The sequence below is a fragment of the Meriones unguiculatus genome (assembly GCF_030254825.1).
Source record: "Meriones unguiculatus strain TT.TT164.6M chromosome Y unlocalized genomic scaffold, Bangor_MerUng_6.1 ChrY_unordered_Scaffold_32, whole genome shotgun sequence".
Lineage (NCBI taxonomy): Eukaryota > Metazoa > Chordata > Mammalia > Rodentia > Muridae > Meriones > Meriones unguiculatus.
The window spans coordinates 6,129,927-6,149,738 of NW_026843711.1; the positions used below are offsets into that span (position 1 = coordinate 6,129,927).

The 19,812-nt window shown below is 39.5% G+C and overlaps 1 protein-coding gene and 1 pseudogene across 1 annotated transcript in view; one reads left to right on the forward strand and one right to left on the reverse strand.

Moving 5' to 3' along the window:
- LOC110544316 (activity-dependent neuroprotector homeobox protein 2-like) overlaps positions 1-19,812 on the forward strand; it is a 219,711-nt gene that overhangs the window by 183,587 nt on the left and 16,312 nt on the right.
- Positions 1-19,812, reverse strand: part of LOC110541286 (stabilin-2-like) — a 67,889-nt pseudogene that overhangs the window by 36,259 nt on the left and 11,818 nt on the right.

The following is a 19,812-nucleotide window of genomic DNA, read 5'->3' on the forward strand; positions in this document are numbered from 1 at the left end:
AGTGGGGGAAATGAATCCACCCTACTCAGAATTACACTGACAGTCCTTTTTGAAAATTAGATGTTGATATGAAAACATCCTAAGTGGAACTTATTTTGGTATCATTAATATTGCCTCAATCCCTTAAAGCAAAATTAAAAGAAAGGAAGGATGAAAGAAAAGAAAAAGAAAGAATAAAGAAAGAGAGAAAAAAGAAATGAAGGAAGGAAGGAAGGAAGGAAGGAAAGAGAAAGGAAGAAAGAAAGAAAGAAAGAAAGAAAGAAAGAAAGAAAGAAGGAAAGAAGATAGATAGATAGATACATAGATACATAGATACATAGATACATAGATACATAGATACATAGAAAAGAAAAGGAAAGAAAGAGAGAGAAAGGAAGAAAAAGATCTGGTCTGAGCTGATCAGTAACTGAAGATGCAGGAGGGAAGTCTGGAGGAAGAAGCCTGTGCCTGGCAATTAGGACCTTCCAGATTTGAGTGCCAGCTTGAGCTTTTATGGCCATGTCCCTTTCTCCTCTCAGCACAGCCCATGTCTGGCTCTGAGATTCAGCTCCTTGCTGTTCCCTTGGCAGGGTGTTCTTGGGGCAGAAAAATAGGTGACAGTAAGGGTAAGCTGGTACAACTCTGGCTGGATATCTGGATATTTTCTTTCTTTGGGATTGGCCTGGTAACAGTTAATGACACTGAGAAAATAAAATAAAATAAAATAAAATAAAATAAAATAAAATAAAATAAAATAAAATAAAAAATAAGGAAATAAAAATGATTGGGTTGGGGGCACAGACTGTCTCTGTGGAGAGCAAACGGCTTGTCATCAGCCTGATGAGTTTAAAGATTTTTACAACTCAGCTGAGGACACCTGTAACAGAACTGGTCCCCACAGTGCCCCCTACTGTAGACTTCAGAATTTTTTTTCAAATAGCCTAATTCTGAGAGGACATATTGGTTATTTTTAAGGGCCTTTTCTAATGTGCATAAAGTCTCTTGGGATAATCCCCTCAAAATAGCTAAGACAGTGCTAGGGATGCAATGATTCATCTTAGGCAAAGCTTGCAAAGGGAACTTAAGAATTGTTAGTACAGAGCCTGGTGAGGTGCTTGCCACCAAGCCTAAGGACCGGGGTTTGATTCCAGAAGCAAACGTAGTGGAGGGAGAGAAATGATTCCTGCAAATTGTTCTCTGAGTCTCCTCACTGTGGCAAACCACACACACACACACACACACACACACACACACACACACACACATCTAAGAAACATTCAAGGTACAAGTTTTATCAAACATCAAACCAAAGTAGAATTTACAATATTTGAACTCAGTAAAAGTTATCATGAAAAAGCAATAAAGAGAAAATAATAGTTAATTAAAACCAACAGAGAGGACACACATTTCAGACAGAGACTGAGAAAGTTAAAATCCTATTTCATTAAGGAGGGGAACAAAGACAACAGTGTTTGGAAAAAAACAAAACAAAATGAGATAAAAACACATTTGAGTTGTAACAAAAGGTATCCAATTAACAGTTGCCCAAACACTGACAGGAATGTTCAGTCTACCAACAAGCAGTAAAGACAAAATAAAACACAGAGAAAATTCTGGATACACCAAGAGAGTATGGGTGAGCTGTGTGACAATATTAATGGTAAAGGAGGAAAGATGCTGAAAATTCAAAATCAGCATTTCCCAAACTTGATGGAGATGCTAGACACCCCTTGCCCAGCTTGCAAAGAAGAAAGGCAATGTGATAAAGATTGAACATGACCACAAAACTTAAAATCGATGACAAGATTATCTTACAAGCAGAATTGATTGACCATGACAACAGCTCTCTGCTTGTACTCAAGTCCACCTAGAACACAATGGAGCATTCATTTACAAAGTACTAGAACAGAAACAAAGTACTAGAACAGTACTAGAACTATTGCAATCTAAAATACCACCTAAAATATTGATATCTCTAACGAACAAAGATACAACAATGATTTTTTTTTCAGTTATACAAAAGCTGAAAGAGAAATATAATTAATTGACTAGGAAGAAGCAAAATGACAGAACACAGAGATCTTGAGTCACACAAAGGAATGGAAAATGCTGGACATTATCATTATGAGCAACAAAACAAAACAACAACAACAAAATAACCAATGGCTGGTTAAGGCCAAATTGCTAATGCTGTATTGTGTGACTTATGGCACACTGCAGGGAAGGACAGAGAACTAGAGCATGAGGCCTGGGATGCAGAGAAGGATGTGTGATGTTGTAGATGTCTGTGTATTGGGTGGTGTAACATGACCTGAAGGCAGAATGCAGAAAACAAGGGGTGTTTTTCTATACACAGATGCAAATGCTTAATCCCATAAACAGTACAGCAAATACATCAACAAAGCGGATGAAATAGGATGATGTAATATAATCAAGAGGGAGCCAAAGAAGCAGACAAAGCAACAGAGCAGTTTCACATAATGGAAAGCAAATCAAGTAGTGAATATAAACCTGACATATTAGATATAAATGGTCAAATACCTTAAATAAAATGTGTGGGTTATTGCACTAGATGAAAAGTTAAGAACTTAACTGGGTAGATGGCTCAGTGGAAAAAGTGCTTATCTCACAGAGTGAAAACTGAAGTTCAGATCCTTCAAGCCCATATAAGGGCCAGGCAGAGAAAGAGGATCTCAGTTCCAGCTGGCTAGCTAGACTAGCTGCATGGGTGAGATCTGAATTCAACTGTCAGGCTCTACCTCAATGGTGGACAACAAGTGAAGAAGCTCCCAACATTTGCCTCAGGCCTCCCTATAAATGTGCTCATACAGGCATGTATAGTGCAAACCACACACACACATACAAAACATATTAAGAACTAACTATATTCTGTCTATGGAAGACTTGATTTTTTATTTTATTTCTTTATTTTTGAGGTATGGTCTCACTTTGTTGCCATGGCTACTCTGAAACCTATAATGTAGCCTCAGACTCCCTCAGATTTCACAATCATTTTGCATCAGTTTTCCAAGTGCTGCAATTACAAGTATGTACTCTCATACTTTAAATATAAAGACCCAAATATGTTGAAGACAAAGGAGATAAAAGGATATAGAACATCACCTGTGGTGGTTTGAATGACAATGCCCCCCATAAAGTCATATATTTGAATGCTTGTGCCCAGTTGGTAGAACTGTTTTGGAGAAACTAGGAGCTGTGGCCTTGGTGTGGGAGGTATGTCAGTAGGAATGGGCTTCAGGTTTCAAAAGTTTATGCTAAGCCCAGTCTCTCTCTCTCTGCTTTCAACTTATAGAGTTCTCAGCTACTGCTCTAAAACCATGCATGCTGGCCATCATGCTTTTTGGTATGAGGGTCATGAACACACACTCTGAAACTGTAATAAAGCCCTAAGTAAACACTTCATTCTGTCTCTATTGCTGTAAAAAGATGGCATGTCATGACATCATTTTAAAACAATAGAAAATTAACTAAGACACCACCAATTACAAGCAAGCTGGGCGATTAGAGTTCAGTAGACAAGCAGATTTCAGAATGGGACATTTTTACAAAGAATAAGTTCATTTCACAATGTTATAATGGCAACTCAGGAAAGAATACACATCACAATTTTAATGAACCTGATAATAGTCATAGTCCATACACTAAAATCTCATAAAACGCCAAGGAGAAGCTGATAAACCCACAAAGTCACAGAGTTGAATACCTTTCTCTCAATAACTGATGGAATAAAGTAGTCATCAAATCTTTAAGTCTAGAGAAACCTTCAGCAGCCCTTTCAATCAACTTGACCTAATTAACACTAACAGGGCATTGCCTAAGGATTGCAGATAACCAACTCTGCCCCACCCCCTTTTATTTTAAGAGCAGACAGAACATTTTCCAAGATAGGTGATATTTCTGGGTTCTGAAGCAAGTCTTCCAAAATCAGAGAGACTGAAATCATATCCAGATTGTTTTCTGACCACAATGAGATTCAATGAGGTAGAGAGGCAAGAAAAGAACAATTAAATCCTAGCAGAACACTACATTAGAAATTAATGAACAGACACTCTATGCAAATGCAAATTTACTAGAGTAATCAAAATGACTGAGAGAGTCTGAGTTGGAAGACATACTCCATTCAGTTTCCATGAGACAAGGGAATGGCTGAGAGTAAATTTTCCCCTCAGCAAGATAAATCTATTTAGCATGGTACTAGTGAAGGAACAAATATTCAGAACTGATTCCAGAAGAGAAGCACACACACATGATTAACTGTTTTCTAGAAAGCCTTATGAGGAAATGGATGCTGGATCTGAGTGTGAAAGCCCATGCATCAGAGGTGGAGTTAGGAGGATCACGAGGCCAAGGTGATTCTCAGCTACATATTGAGTTTGAAGCCAGCCTGGGTTACATGATATCCTGTCACATGGGTACACATGCATGCATGCATACATGAACAAACATACAGAAAACCAAAAAAAAAACAAAAAGCAACAACACCACCTCTCCCAATTGTTGCTGGAATTAGTTGGAAGTGAGCTTTTTTCTATACCTTTCCTCAGATGAAAGGGCTGACATGACCTAAACATAAACCTAAAACTGTAAAGCTTCTATAAGAAATCCTGTGAGATCCTAGGTGAGTTCTACCTCAAGATCCAGCTATAACTCTCCTGGGCATAAAATGAAAAGATGCTCCACCATACCACAAGGACACTTACTCAACCATACCACAAGGACACTTACTCAACTATGTTCATCGAAGCTCTATTTGGAATAGCCAGAGACTGCAAACAACCTAGACATAATACAAGGAACACTATTTGTAGAAGAGAAACACCTTCCCTGGCCTCAACATGATGGAGGAGGATTTCCTTGTAAAGACATTGTTAAGGCAGTGCAATGTTGAGAACTGTGAGCAACTATTTGTGAGTCACAAATTCCATAAGTAGCCTGTGTCTAATCTACTTAAAGAAATCTCCAAATTTAATGGTAAAAGAAAAACTGACTGCAAAATTGTGCAAAGAGAATCAAAAGCCTGGACTTCAACTGAAAGCACATCTAAAAGCTGTAGCCCACACTCTGCACTGCATTTCCCAACCCAAAACTCTACCTGCTTTTCCAGAGACCTTACAACACCAAGAAAGACCTTGCTCGCCAACTCCTCAAAGCACACCCAACATCAGTAAACTGCACCCTAAACCTTGTGCTCCATTATTTACCCTCACTGTACACACTTGTACCACCACTTTGGAAAGTAGTTAGGCAGTTTCTCAGAAAATTAGAATTAGTTCTACCTCAAGATCCAGCTATAACTCTCCTGGGCATAAAATGAAAAGATGCTCCACCATACCACAAGGACACTTACTCAACTATGTTCATAGAAGCTCTATTTGGAATAGCCAGAGACTGCAAACAACCTAGATACTCCTGAATGAAAGAATAGATAAAGAAAACATGGTATATTTACACAAGAGAATATTAAAAACAATGATATTATGCAATTTCCAGGCAAATGGAGGGAACTAGAAAAGTACTCACTCATAAGTGGATGTTAGCCATAAAGTATACAGAATCCATGTTACAATCCAAAGCTCCAAGAATAAAAGTAATAAGGATAGCCCAAGCTCACAGAGTAGGGGAAATAGAATAGTTGTGGACGGTTGGAGTGAACTTGGTTAGAGAGGAGGGAGGAGCAGCATTGATCAACTCAGGGAAGGAAAGAGGAAGAGAGCTGTGAGAGGGAACTGAAATCAGTGGGTGCAGCCATCTCTGGGACAAACTAGAAACCCCCAGGAATTTATGAGGGTGACCCTAGCCAAGACTCCTAGCAATGGGGGAAAATGGACATATCCTATAATCAGAACAGACTTTCAAGGGGACAGGGACACCAACCCACACATGAAACCTTAGACCCATACCTTTTAAAATAGAAAAAAAATTGAAGCAAAAAATGAACATTTGTTTTCTGCATCTGAGATCATTCTGTGTCACCTCAGGTCCTGCTAAGAGTGTGGGTAGGAACATAGCCATTTTCAGCATCTGCATTTGAAAGAGCAATCTCAGAATTTGCTTCAGGGCATATTTGTGGTGCCTTGTGAGGCTCAATTATTTGATGAGACTGTTTTAGGTCATTATCATGGTTCCTTTAGGTCTCTGCTGGTGGGTGGTCTGTGTGTCAAAGCTTTTCTCATGTATCATAACTGTCAGCAAATCACCAGCTGGTCTGTTGCTTCAAAGCAAGATAATTCATTTCCTGCCCAGCAAGAGGCACCGACCCTACCCTCCACATTATCTGTTAAGAGGTTGCCTAGCCCAGGCAGTCTTAGCTCAGTGCAAAGCAACAATAGAAAACACACCCTGATATGCAGGCATCACTCCAATTGGAACCCTTGGCCTGGGAAACAGACATGAGCTAAGTTCCTCATGGGAGCTCAGCACTGTGTATCCCTCAGTGCATACACACATTGGCAGAACTCTTGCATGACTCTTGATCCTCAGATCCCTTAGGTGTTTGTAAAGTGTGTGGCACCTAGCAAGGAACGTGAAGTGGAGAAGCAGGGGCTGGGAAATGTAAATATCACAGCACAAAAAAACATTCTCACTAAGTATAGCAACACTAAGCTGGACATAGAAAAACACATACCACTTCTTTTATGAAGACTAAAGAGATGGTTTGGCCACTACAAGTGTTTATTGCTCCTGCTCCTATTCTGATATGGGCACCTACATGCATTTGATGTGCATAAACTTTAACAGGGAAACACACATTAAACTAACTCACTAACTAAATCTTAAAATGGCCATTTCACTTTGAAATGGATTCCACATGAGCTTTAATGTGTGTATGTGTGTTTGTGTGTGTTTATGTGTGTGAGAATCCACATTCAGACTCTTGCATTGTTATAGAAAACCATTGTGTTCATAACTAAATACTAAGAAAGAGGGTGTAAATGAAAAACATTTGGTTTTGTGGCAGGTAAAATATGGGCTATTCAGTGCCAAACATGGTGTTGTGAAGCTGCCACTTGACCAATAAGGAAACTTAGTCAAGAAGATTGCCATGGCTTAAAGGCCAGCCTGGGCTATATAGTGAGCTCTGAGACAGCCTGTGCTACAGAGCAAAACTCTGTTCAAATGTGATTAAACTGCCAAGTTAAAAATAGGTTTTTGTGTAAGCATGCTTGAAAAAGTAGAGGTAATTTTAATTAGGGTGAATCAGATCAAATTGCAGTATATTCCTATGATAGGAAGCAATTTCTTCCATCCACCCCAAATGAGAATGCATGCCTTATTCTTATTTTTAGAAGATGATGGATAATTTGTTTGTTTGTTTGTTTGTTTGTTTGTTTCATTTTGCTTATGGTGTTTTCTGAATTTTCAGGACTGATATTTTTTTTCCCAGAATGATACTCAAGCCCCTGCTTGTCATGGCCAAAGAGTGGGCGAGTTAAAACAGCCAGTCAAGGAAAGGGCTTATCTCCTTCCTGAGCCAAAGGAACAATGCCCTTTGTGACACTTGGCTTGCATAGAATATGAAGATAAAGGGTAGTACCCTTTGGCCTCACTAAAGATCTGAATTGTTGTCAGGTATCCATTTTCTTCTTCCACCTCTCTGGCCCTGATCTTGTTCCTGAGCTTTCAAAAGAAAAAATCTGTTTTAGCACCTCTGATCCTGTGGGAAAACCTGGATAAATTTCTAGCACATGGCATAGCAGGGTGATGACAACAACTAAGTATTTGAGTCCTGTTTGCAGCTCATGTTTTAGATAATGTTTATGCTTACTAAAGGGCTCAGAAAACTGCATCATTTTATTTGTATTTTATTATCTGAGATCTATTTTGAAAATGCTCTCATGTAGTATGGATGTGATTTGCCATTCTTTCTTTTGGACACATTAAGTTTTCTAATACACCTCAGCCAAAGCTTGTTCTTGTGTATGCTATGGTAGGCCAACAACTACATCACATTAGTTTTTATGAGGCAGAAAGAGAAAAGTAAATGTAAACACTCTTTCCAGTCTAACAAGGAGGCCATGAGAATTGCATGCCATCACAGATATATTTGGGACAAAAAGCCATCCTTGAACTTTGAAAGCATGGGTCAACTCTAAAGAAAACTAACTTGATCACTAGAGTCTGATGTGGGATGGTCACAGAAGCAGGCTTTGTCTGTGGGCAGGTGTGATGGTTAGCTACAACTGCCACTTGTCAGATCTCAGAATCACCTGGGAAGCAAGCTTCTTCAGTGGGGGCTTGGTTACATTGAGTTGGTCTTTGGATCTTTGTGTGTGTGTGTGTGTGTGTATGAGAGAGAGAGAAAGAGAGAATTGTATTTTAAGTTAATTGATGTAGTAAAACCCAGCCAACTATGGGTGACACTATTCCCTACACAGGAAATCCTGAACTGTCTAAGAGGGTCAAAAACAAGCTTAGCACAAACAGATGAACATGCATATACATCTTTCTTTGTGCTCTTGATTGAGTATTAACTATTTGAAGTTCCTGTCTTGCCTTTCCTACAGTGATGCATGTGATCTGGAATTATGAGATGAAATAAAATTGTTTCCTCTAAGTTGCTTTGTGGTCAAAGTATTTTTTCACAACAACAGAAATGAAATCAGAATATGGAGTAAAGCCAGGAACAGAGCTATAAATAGAATAGTTTGGATATCTTAATGACAAAGTTTTATCGTTCCAGGCAAGAAACACACTAAAGACAGTGACAGGGGAGGTGAAAACATCAAGAGAGGAGTTAGAAACAGCACAGGTTCCTATCCCTTTTTCTCTCCTTGACAAGCTCTGTTTTAGGTACAGGACAAGAATGAAATATGATAACTTTTAGTGCCTGATGTATCATGTAGCATTGGGTAGGGAAGCTAGAAAAAGACACTTACTTCAAATACCTGGTTCTTTCTAGTCAAAATGGAAATATTCAAAAATTATAACAGATGATGAAAATTCCAGGGCATCCCTGTACCTAATGCCAGGAGTGTGGGAGAACTGGAAGCTATTACTCAGTTAGTCATTGCTTATGGGAAAAGAAGCAGACCACACAGTTTTAAATAGAAAATGAGCTCAAGGATTTGGAAGTTAGGTAGCAAAACATCAAAATCAAGATTAATGCTGAAAGGTAAAGTCCCTGGTGTCAGTGTGTGAGTCACTGCCTTCTCACTTCTCTTGTGTTTAGGTAGGTATTTCTGTGGCCATGCACAGTCATTTAGTCAGGCAGAAACAAACACTCATGACTAGCTCCCAGAGGGATATTTCCACACTGTCTTAGAAGCTAGGGACCAAATGAAAAATTCATAATGAGTTAAAATTTTCACCTTTGGCTACCCCAAACAGGGAGGGGACTCACTTAATTTGCTCACCACAGAAAGGACCAGTGGATGTTTGGGTATTGATCTCTAGAATCGGTATCAAATAGGAAATGTTACAATTGGTCACAGAGGTCTGAAGTTATCATTGACTGGGTGGATGGAACCTGGTTGGAGTTAATTTTTTTGTATCCATGCTCTGATAGTTAGCTTGTCATTGCTGGGAGAAGTATCATAACTCAAAGCAAGTCTGCAAAAGAAAGGTTTCATTTGGTTTACACTTCCACATCACACTCCATCACTGACAGTACTCAGGGCAAGAACCTGGAGGAAGGAGTTGAACAGAGCCCATGGAAGAATGCTGCTTTCTGCAGTCTTTCCAGGCTGTTCTCAGCTTACTCTTCTGGGCTGCCCAGTACCACATGCTCAGGAGCGGCACTGCCCAGAGCACACTAGACCCTCTCATGTAAACCAGTAATCAAAACATTCCCCTTAGATTTACCTATAATAGGCAAATGCCTCCAATCTGTTGGAGGCATTTCCTCAATTTGAGAGTCCCCCTTAAAAGATGTCTCTAGCTTGTATCAAGTTGACATAAAAGATCAATCAGGCAACTAAGTAACCGACCAACCAAAGTATTCTAACAGTATATGTTCATGTAACTGCATATATAGTTAACTTTACATAGCTTATTACACTAGGTTTTTTTAAGGTCAACAGTATAGTTTTTGATGTATAAGATCATAGATGTAAAAAATTTTAGAATTCTTCATGGTTACTTTATTTTTTTTTAAGACAAGGTTTTTCTGTGTAACAGCACCCTGGCTTTCCTGAACTTGCTTTAGAAAACAGGCTGACCTGGAACTCACAGATATGTGCCTGCCTCTGCCTTCTAGTGCTTGGATTAAAGGGGTACACTACTACATCCAGTGATTCATGGTTATTTTTTATTTAGATAAAGAAATTAACAGTCTTTGAGATGTTGTAATAAGAGTTTATTCTTAAGAAATATTTTGTGGGGGTAATAAATGACCAACTATCTTTGGGCATTACCTTTTATATGTACATATACATATATACACATTAACATATGCTCTCCTTGATACACATGTACATTATATAAATATTCTTTTAATTGTAGGTTTTATGACTTATAAAAGATCTTTCTTTCATCCTTTCATCTCCTTTTTTCTTTGGAGATAGGATCTTGTTATATAGCTTAGGTTGGTCTAAAATTTGAGTTGCAGGCCATGTTGGCCTAAAAATAATTATTCTCCTGTTTGTGCATCCTAAGTATGGGGTCCATAAGGATTGCCAGGAGGCTTGGCTTCAAGGAATTCTCTTGAAGAGATAACTAATTGTTTCAAGCAGGTTTTTGTATAAAATCTGATGGTAAAAGAGAGTTCTCATTGTAGAGATGAAATGCAAAGTTCTAGAAAATCATCTTTATGTTTTCTTTTCCTAGGCTTCCTTCCTGTCGCATTTTTTGTATCTGGAGAAGCATGTTTTAAAAACTGAACCTTGTGTCACTTACCCATCTAGTCTGGGCTCCAGTGTCCTGGACAACATTGAGGTTGGAGGTAATCCTTCCTACATATATGGCTGAACACAGGGAGAACCTGGGTGTATGTTCAGATCTCAAACAAAAACTTGGAAAATAAAGAGAGGACTTTAACCCCTGACCATAAATATAGAGTTCATGAGAGGTGATGAGGGAGGGAGGGTAAGATTGAGAGGGAATGAGGGAGGGGGCTATAGATGGGATGCAAAGTGAATAAAATGTAATTAATGTAAAAAATTAAAAATTTACTTAAAAATAATTGAGTAATGCTTGGTATTGTGATTGTCTTAGACTTTGTTTTTATTATCTGTTTATTGTTATATGTGTATATTGTGTGTGTGAGTGTGTGTGTGTATGCATGTATATATGTATGTGTGTATGCATGTATATAGCAGGAATGCATCTGAAGGTCAGAGGATGACTTTGTCAAGTTGGTTCCTCCCTTCCAACTTTATATAGGTTTTGAGGATCAAACTCAGTTCATCAGGCTTGTATGGCAACCAATTTTACCCACAGAACCATCTTATCGGTGCCAAGCCCTAGATTTTAATTTGAGTTTTTAATATATCTTAAACTGTATTTCTTGTAAAGAAACATATATTTAATAACCACATAACAAACATATATTGTTTGGCTTGCTAGTAGAATAAGCCTAATCATGCATTATTTTGAATTGTTATAGATGCAAATGAAATTAAGAAACAATGAAAATAAAGGACATTATATTGCTATGATAAACAACATTGTCCAAAGATACTTGGAGGAATAAAGAGATGTAGTTAGCTGACATGTCTCAGTCTATTATTGAGGAAATATCTGGCATGAACTGAAGCAGGGACCATGCAGTAATGTTTCTAATTGGCTAGTTAAATAATTAACTAACTTATTCCTTCCTTCCTTCATTTTTATCTCTATCATAGCCACCCTCCTCCCCTCTCATTCCCACCTTCATTTTCTCTTCCCCCTATCCTCCCAACCCTACTCTTCAGAAAATGGGAACTCTCCCCAACCCATGCCAGCACATGAAATGACTGAGCACATCCTCTTCTCCTGTGGGCTGGTGAAGCAGCTATTCTAGGGGGAATTGATCAAAAATCAGGCAACAGAGTCCATGTCAGAGACAGCTCCCAACCCCTTTACTAGGGAACCCAAATGAAGACCAAGCTTCCCATCTGCTACACCTGTGTAGGGGGCATATGTCCAGTCTGTGCATGGTCCAGGGTTGGTGCTTTAGTATCAACAGAACCTTCCCCCCTCCCCTGCTTCCTGCCAGAGGCCTTAGTTTTTTGGCTCTGTTGTTCTCCTTGTGGAGCTCCTGCCCCCTCTGGGTCCTTCTATCCTTCCCTCTACTCTTCCACAAGAATCCTTTCACTCCTTCACACCACTGTTGGGTGAGGACTTTCAGAGGACAAGTATCTAGGCTCCTGTCTGCAAGCATAGCAGAGCATCATTCATAATGTCATGGGTGGGTCTCAGGCAGGTTGGGCTAGGCACTGTTTGGACAGTCCCTCAATCTCTGTTCTATTTTTTCCCTGCATATCTTGTATGTTTCACCTTGCACAAAACTAAAGCCTAAGTGGATTGAAGGCCCAGAAACACTAAATCTATTGGAAGAGAAAGTGGGGAATCAGACTTAAACTCATTTTCATGGGAGACCACTTTTTGAATAGAACACCAACAGCTCAGGCTTTAAGATCAACAATTAATTCATGAAATCTCATGAAATGGAAAAGCTATTACAAAAGAAAGTCCCTGTCAATAGACAGAAACAATAGCCTACAGACTAGGAAAAAGACCCTCACCAACCCTACATCTGACAGAGGGCTAATATCCAAAATATATAAAGAACTAGAGAAATTAAACATCAACAAAACAAACAATCCAATTAAAAATGGGGTACAGAGCTAAAAAGAGAATTCTCAACAGAGGAATCTTGAATGTCCAAGAAGCACTTAAGGAAATGTTCAGTGTCCTTAGTCATAAAATGCAAATGTAAATCAGAACAACTCTGAGATTCCATCTCACTCCCATCAGAATGGCTAAGATCAAAAACTCAAGTGGCAGTCTGCTTTCTTATATAACTCAGGACCAGCTTCCCTCCCCCACCAATCATCAGCCAAAGAAATGCCCCATGGTTGTTTTTATCTGCCAATATGGTGAAGACAACTTCCCAATTAAGGCTTTATCCTCCACAGTGTCTCTCGGTTGACAAAAGTAACCAGCATCTACAGTGATATCAGAAGTTATTAAAATGAAATAAATGATGACAATTAGTTTTGGGAGAGTCGAGAAGTAGGACTCAAGTAGTCACTGCACATTCTAGTAGCAAGCTCAAGAAAGGAAGGATAACGAGTTACTTATAAGCTGCACAAGGCTCCAGATTTAAGACAAACCTCCTTTTTTCAGATTAGTATATTCATTGCAGACATTATTTCTATAAAGAAATTTTGACTGTATGATGCTACAATGTAGTTAGTGAAGTACACAACACCTTCTGAGGAGGAGATATTCTGGTACATCCCTTAGAACAATTTCTAACACCAAGTGAAGTGCAGATCTGGCTGCAGCTCTCTGAAGGCTGGAAGCCACCATATGCTTATGGGGTATCTACAGTCCAGCTCATTTTAGTATAAGACTTCACAGTAGAGACTATAGTAATTGTAGCATTATTCACAATAGCCACAAAAGGGAAATAGCCTAAGCTTTAACTGATGGGTGAAGAATAAAGAAGAAAAACAAAAACAAAAACAAAAACAAAAAAAAAAAACATCCATTTGCCACTGAGAATTTTGAACATTGCATCTACAATGGATATTATTTATCCTTAAAATGCAAGATCATGTAATTTGGTTTTTAAATTTTTGTTTTATTTTACTTTAGTTTTTAATTTGTGTGAATGTTTTACCCGCTTGTCTGTGCACTATGTGCCCAAAGGCCAGAAGAGGGCATTATATCTCTCTGGACTACAGTTGCACAGTTGTGAACCACTGTGTAGGTACTAGAAATTGAACCTGGACCCCTCTGGAAAAGCATCCAATACTCTTAACTGTTGGACCATCTCTCCAGCTCTGAGATTATGCAATTTGTTGTCAACATGGGTTAAATGGAGGGTAGAATACAAAGAGAAAAGACCAAACACAAAAAGGCAAACACCACATTATCCTATTTAGAGGAGGATGCACAGATAAGTAAATGGATAGAAGCCTAGCATCAATGTGGGGAAAGTGAGGTGTTTCATAAAGGCTGCAGAATTCTTGTTATATATGTCAAGTAAGTTCTAGAAGTCAATTGCAAAATCTATGCCTTTAGTTAACGATGATGTCAACTTAAAACTCTGCATGTACAGTTTGCAAGATGAAGGAGAGAGGGTCAGGGTTCTCATCAAAGTGAAGAAGAGGGTGGAGAGAAACAGAGAGTAATGAGGGTGCTTACAGGAAGCTAGTGGTGATGGTGTTACAGGTGCACTGGGCTTGAAGAGCATTAAGTAGGTTCAGCTTTTGTATGTTAATCATGCTTCAATAAAGTGATTTCTCAATATATAAAAAATACAAAATAAAATAAAACTAAGGAACCAATCTTTTTTCTTTTTTGCATAAATAAAGGACAGGTGACCAATCTTTAATTTTAAAATGAACAGTTCTACAAAAAAAAAAAAAATGTTTGTGTTTGTGTGTGTGTGTGTGTGTGTGTGTGTGTGTGTATGGGTACTAACAGCCCAGGTATAGCCAAATGCTCATCATGAACCTCATCAAAAGAATGCAAAAACATATTTAGTAAGATTCTATATAATTTTAACCTTGAACTTTGAATCTTAATAGAAAATGAGTGTCATTGCAAACATACCCTCTCTCAGGTTAATTGAGTTAATTGGGCAATTGGTTGGTATTGGGAAACTTTTGTTTCATAATATCATGTGATCATACTCTGCAAATGTGAATGTAAAATATTGCTATTGACAACATTGAGGTTTCCTTACCTTCATGTTAAAAATATCAAAAATTTGCCATTCTTGAACTTAAAAATGAACTCATTTTGGCTGGAAGATGACTCCAGTGGTCATGTGTTTGCCAGGTAAACATGAGGACCTGAGCCTGAATGCCCAGAACCCATCTAAAAAGCTGGGCACAGTGGTGCCCTCCTGTAGTCATAGCATTGGAGGAACATAAATGGAAAGCTTCCTAGGGCTCTCTGGCCAGATATGCCAGCTGACTCAGTGAGTGAACTTGTCTCAAAAGAAAAGATAGATTATGAATGAAGAAGACACCAAATGTCAATCTCTGGCCTACACACAGACACAGACACACACACATAAAATGTCAATCTTTGGCCTACACATACACACAAAGACAAACACACAAACACACACACAAACACACACCAAATGTCAACCTCTGGCTTACACAAATACACACACACAAACACAGCAAATGTCATCCTCTGGCCTACACCCACACAGACACACACACATACACAACACACACACACAAAACATACACACACAATGTAAACCTGTGGCCTACACACACACACAGACACACACACAAAATGTCAACCTGTGGCCTACAGACACACAGACACACATACACATACACAAAAAATGTCAAACTGTGGCCTATACAGTGAAACACACACAATGTGAACTTGTGGCTTACACACACATACAGAGACACACACAATGTCAACCTGTGACCTATACACACACACACATACAATCCCCCGAAATCTACACAAACATGGAGACCTGTACATAATGTGTAAATTAAAAACTTCACTCTTTGAACAATGCCTCATTTCTAACCCAGCCATTTGAAGGAAGAAAAAAATGTGTTTGCCTTTGTAGGCTCAAGGCTACAACTGTTAGCATGCACACAGACCCTCTTGTCCACCTTTGAAAAGATCTGCCCTGGATTATGAGGTTCCAGATCATATATGACCTTCAAGAACATAATACAGACAATCCAGCAATGCTAAAAGTTTCTCCATCCTACATCTTTGGGTTCTAATTTGTAACATCAAGACCTGCAGCTTAACAAACTTATTTTGGTTTTGAGACAGGATCTTCCTATGTAGCCAAGGCAACCTACAGGTTAATTTTAACATGTTCAAATTACAACACTAATTAAATAATTAAAACTCAGTGTGGATGTGTGTACACGTGTGTGTTGCATGCACATGAGTGTGAGGGATGCTTATGCTCATGAGCAGAGGCTGGGTCACAATGTTAGGTGTCTTTCTCTGTCACATTCCACCTTGTTCTCTTGAGACAGGGTTCCTGACTGACTTGGAAACTTGCTATTTGAAATAGGCTGGCAGGCCAGTGAACTCCATTTTTCTCTGGCTCCCAATGCAGGGTCACAGGCACCCACAAGCCCATTTAGGTGGGCACTGGGGATTTGGCCTCAGGTTCTCATACCCACATGTCCACTGAGACATCTCCCCAGTTTGAGAACTATTTCCAAATGTAACAAGACTACAATTAAAACAAAATAGAACAAATCAAAAATACAAAAACAAACAGGCTAGAGAGATGGCTCAGTGGTTAAGAGCTCTGTCTGTTCTTCAAGAGGTCTTGAGTTCAATTCCCAGCAACCACATGGTGGCTCACAACCATCTATACCTTCTACTGCCATCTTCAGGCATATTGGTTTACATATAGACCTTTCAAAATAAATAAATACAACCTTAAAAAAATGGGGCATGTCGACTGTACATGCCTTTAATACCAACACCCATGGAGCTAGAGGCAGGGGGATCTCTGTGAGTTGGAGGCCAGCCTGGGTCCAAACAGTGAATCCAGGATAGCCAAGGCTACACAGAAAACCTGTCTCCAAACAAACAAACATAGAAACCAAAATGAGCAAGAGGAAGGAGAGTGTGTATAACACAATTATTTATTAAAAAGTATGTCAGTAGGCATAAAGATTTGTGAGTTACCTAAGTTTGGGCTTGGGATAGTCTTAGTGTAAGAGAAAAATCCTGGAACTCCTTTGCAGTACTTGAGACAGGATGTTCCAACTGGAATTGCAATTCTCAGGGTACCAAAGTGTGGACACACTTGTCGTACCATTAAGTTTACCTACAATCTTGAACCCTGACAGAGCCATTGGGAACCTTGATGTAACCGTCTGGACACTTGGTTGCAAAGCTAATGGAGCAGGATTAGCACTCTGTCTTGATTGTTAGAAGAGACTTCTTATCACATCTTTTCCCCTGTGCAAATCAGCAAAAACACTGATTCCTCAGAGCCTAGAAAAATATCTGGTATGGCTTCTGTAACTGCTTCATCTCACTGCAAGTCAAGAATGAAAATGAGGTTGATTGGCATCAACTGGCTTGCTGCTCCCAGTCTTATCTGGAGAGAGAGCTGGAATCAGGGATCTGTAATGTCTGCTATGGCTGTGTGTGTGGACAAGGATACTGCTTATACCACCCCTCACCTGGAACCTGGAACCCACAATGGAGGGTTATGTCACTACTCTCAGTTATCAAAACAAGGAACCTGAGTTATATTGCAGAGTACCTGTATCAAGTGGCTTAATGCTACAGTGGGTTATTTAAAGCCAATTGTTCAAAGATCAGTTACCTTCCGGGGTAGTATTTCAGAATTGTTTTACAGGAATAGCTCCTGTATATCTAGTGCTGTGCTAAATGCCTTGGTGTATAGTTTCTCATCTAGAGAGATTTGTAGTATTTAGATTTCAATCTAAGGAAATAACAGGTGATAGGTTTTGAGACAGGATCTTGCTATGTAGCCTCAGTAACCTATAGCTTTTTTTTAACATGTTCAAATTACAACCTTAATTAAGTAATTAAGACTTGTGCAAGTGTGTACATGTGTGTGTTGCATGCGCATGAGCGTGAGGAATGCTTATGCTCATGAGTAGAGGCTGGGGCAGGATTTCAGGTGTCTTTCAGTACTTTTGTTGTTGTTGTTCATTGGTATAGCCTGAGCCCCTAGAATGCTGCCTGACACATGGTGATATGCAGAAAATATATGTTGATTGAATTAACCCATTGGGGACATCAGACAGGCATATTAGGAACAGATCTTTGGAAGCATAAGGTGGCCCAGAACTAACTGCTTAAATGAATGATATAGGCAGACTCTTGGTCCTGGTGCTCCTGACCATCCTGGATAGACAATCCTCCCCTCTCCAAGTCTTTCAAGCTTCCCTAATCTGTCCATCAAATTTGGTCTGCAAAAGGCAGGCTAAACTTCAGAGCTCAGGGTGGAGTGTGGGTCAAATTCTACATTTTGTGAAGTATGCACCCTTGAATGAGTTCCTACTCCTTGTTATTAGCTGTAAAAGGGAGAAAGTGGTAGCTTGACTTTCTACAACATGCCAGCTGCAAACTACCTGGCACAGTGACCAGAGGAACATAGTAATAGATGATGGCTCCTGAAACTCATCTTCATCCTACCTCTGAACCTGATGATGATCTGACCTTGCAGGAATGTTCAGTCCCCTACCCTAGGTTAATCTCAGTCCACCAAGAGTGGGCTTTCACCAACTCATCCACAAAATGGAACTCATTCTTTATTTCCTTTACTCACATTCACATCTTTCAGCAACTTGTTATGATTTTGTTTTTGAGAAAGGGTCTTGAGCAGCCACACTCCCTGTCAAATATGCTATATGACCAAAGATGAGCTTGAACTTCTGCTCATGCAGCTACCTACCAAGAACTGAGTGTGCTCCATAACAATGAGCACATGCAGATGCAGGGATAGAACCCAGGGCCCTGAAAATGCTAGGCAAACACTGTACCTATTGAGCTACAACCATAGGATCCCAGTTGTTAGTCACAGCTCTCTATTTAAGAATTCTAGGCCATAGAGGGCCACGTCTCATATATCTTTTTCATCCTGGCAGTGCAGTGCTGTTCAGTTGTGGGGGAGACTTCATCATCTCCTCTCAGTTAACCAGAATAAACAAAATCTGCAGAAGAAGAAACCTTCCATTCACAGAATTCCAAAGGTGTCACCTGATATTCATTCCTCCAGGCTGTCAGGAATGGGTCACCATTTTTATTGCAATGGTGGAGGACCTGAGGACTGCAGATAGTTTGGAATATGAAAAGGTCACATATAGGTTTCAGCTGCTTGATTAGCCCTTTTTTCAAGCACCCAAATGGCACAGAGAAAAAAAAGTCTCCAATTTTAGTGGTGAGTAGTGTAAGTCGCAGCAATGGATCTTCCTCCTTGTCATGGTGTCCACTCCTCATTTGATGTGCATGCCGCCCTTCCCACCTTTCACCATAGAGCACTCTGCACCTTTCTGTTCCAAAATACAGGTTTAGATTTTCTATAGGTTCCTAGGTTGTTTCCTGTTCTCTTCTTCTTCTGATGTCTATCCTCATTGCCTTTTGGGATTGAGTGTTTTAGTCAGGGTCTGCTTTCTTGATTAGTTTCTTTAGATGTTCAGGGTTTTAGTAGGTTTATCCTATGTTATATGTCTATATGACTGAGTATATACGATGTGTGTCTTTCTGCTTCTGGGACAGTTGGTTCCATAGTAATGGGAAGAGGGACTGCCTCTGACATAATCTGATAGGCCTGTTCTTTGATCACCGCCCCATGAGGGGAGAGCAGCCCTACCAGACCACAGAAGATGACAATGCAGCCATTCCTGATGGGGTCTGATAGACTAAGATCAGAAGGAAGAAGAGTAGGACCTCCCCTATCTGTGGACTTGGGAGGGGCAATCAAGAAGAAGGGGGAGGGAGGGTAGGGCTGGGAGAAAAGGAGGGAGGGGCTTATGGGTGGATACAATGTGAATGAACCATTTTTAATAAAAATAAAAAAGATATTAAAAAAAAGATTTTCTATAGGGAAAATTGGCTGGAGTGCTCATCACTGCACATTGTCCCAGACATTGAGAGAATGTTCCAGAAGACTGGTCCTTGTCTTGGAAGACAGTGGTGTCTGCATCCTCCTGTGGTTGTCAAAAT